This window comes from Camarhynchus parvulus, chromosome 19, assembly GCF_901933205.1.
Source record: "Camarhynchus parvulus chromosome 19, STF_HiC, whole genome shotgun sequence".
Classification (NCBI taxonomy): Eukaryota; Metazoa; Chordata; class Aves; order Passeriformes; family Thraupidae; genus Camarhynchus; species Camarhynchus parvulus.
Genome location: NC_044589.1, coordinates 5,155,817 through 5,157,940, shown reverse-complemented (window position 1 = coordinate 5,157,940; position 2,124 = coordinate 5,155,817).

The following is a 2,124-nucleotide window of genomic DNA, read 5'->3' as shown; positions in this document are numbered from 1 at the left end:
GCGCCCCCGGCAGCCCCCCGAGAGCCCAGCTGTGCCCCCAGGAGGGACGGGAGCAGCGGGGAGGTGCAAAGGAGCCGGGGGACGCTGAGGATGGACCTGGCAGCGGGGGAGAGCACGGACGGGAACTCAGATGGGAACGCCCTGGGAGGGGATGGTTCCCCCCGCTCCGGGGTGTTTGGGGTCGGGATGGGGAAGGGGAGGATCTCGGATCTCTTCTTATTTCTGCGAGTGCCGGGGTGGGGCGGGCTGGGGTGGGCGAGCACAGAGCGAGGGAACAAATGCTCTGCAGAGACCTTGGGGCCAGAGGGTGGGGGTGGCTGGGGACACCCCTGGGGTCCCCCTGTGCTTTTTTTGGTTTTGTTTGACTGTTTTTTAGCACAAGAGCATCCCGGGGAGGTGGGCAGGGGAAGAGGCAGGATCAGCTGGGGGTGTGATGCCAACCAGAGGTGAGCAAGGCCCTGTTTCCCCCAGCAAAGGTGTCCCCAGGGTGTCATAGGGCACAGGGGCTCTGCAAAACATTTTGGGGTCCCCCCAGACCTGAGCACACGCCGAGCCATGGATGAACAAAGCCGGCAGCACCTGTAATTCTCTTCCCAAGCGAGGAGATCCAGGGAAAAACGCTGCTTGTCCCAGCTCAGGAGCCGGCCCTGGCACCCAGCCACCGCCCAGTTTGGGGGGCACCCCCGGCAGGAGGGAGCTGCAGGGCCTGGGGCTGGGCAGGGGGTGCACCCAGCCACCCTCTGGCGTTGGCATGGCCTGCCCCACCCGTGGGCTCCTGTCCCCTCCTGCTCTGGGGAAAAGTGGCTGCTTTTTAAACTCAATTATGGGAGGAGAGAGGCAGGAGGGTCCCGGGCTTGGCCCGCCGCCCGGCTTTTGCAGGATTTTGCTGATTTCCCAAAAACAAAAAAAAGCCCCCAGGGGCTGAGGACAGTCGTGGCCCCGGGGGTTGGTGTTTAATGCCGGTGGCCCCGCGTTTTCCGGCTGGCTGGAGCAGGACAATGCGGATGAGGCTCCCTGGGTGGGAGAGCAGCTGCCCGGATTAACCCGCTGCCCCTGGGTGCAAGGCCGGGCTCCGGCGCTGGTTCCCAGCCAGCCGGGGTCGGGAGGATGCTCTGGAGCCCAGCTCAGCCTCGTTAGCCGTGGCCTGACGAACCAGAGGAGCCGAGAGGACAGAGATTGGAGCAAAGGGGTCAGCCTCCCAAAGCTGGCATGTCCAGGCTCAGCCAGAGGCTGAGGATTCACCAGCCCTTGGAGAAAAATCCCAGGAGCTGGGCAGTGATGGGTGCCAGCCCCTGGGTGTCCCAGCCACCCACCTGAACAAGCAGAGGTGTTAGAGATGGGGTGAACAGGTAAGGAGGGGACACACTGGTGGCACTCCATGGTGCAGCTTGTCCCCACATGCCAGCCTGGGCAGGGTGACAGCGCTGGATGCGACTGTGGCAGGAGGAGGAGACAAAGGGTTCTGCTCTCCTGGAGCCTGGGGAGATGGAGGACATGAATTCCCCCAGCATCCCCACAAACCCCGAGCCACGCGCTCCAGAAACCATCCCAGCAATTCCAGCTGCTGCCCCACAGCCCCCACAGCCCCCCCACCGCCCCACGGGGAGCTCAGAGCGGCCGCTGGAGCCCCCACCCTGCTGGGACATGGGGGAACCCCCTGACACCACCCAGACCCGAGCCAGCAGCGGGGATTGCCCTGCAGCCCCAGCCCCGCAGCTCCCGTGGGGCCGCGGCTCCCAAAGACCCGAGCCCCGCCTGCAGCGGCGCCGCGGAGCAGCCAGCACATCAGGGAAAAATTCCAGTCTTCCTCTTTTACAGTCTCTGTCTCCTGCCGGGAGGGAGCCAACTGGAACAAATACTCTGTAGAAATACTTCAGTATTTTCCTGTCGCGCGTGCGCTCTCTCTCTGGGTTGTGAGTACAGCTGTAGATGCCGTGAGCTGGTGCAATTATAATAAATATACAGTATATATTGTAAATTACCCTGCTGGGCACTGAGAGGTTTCTTGCTGCCAGCAGCACGGCAGGGTTATCCTGCTCCTTCCCTCCGGCTCCCTGCGGATCCATCCTGCCCTTCCCTCTGGCTCCGTGTGGAGCAGCACCGGCCGTTTTGTGTCTGATCCCT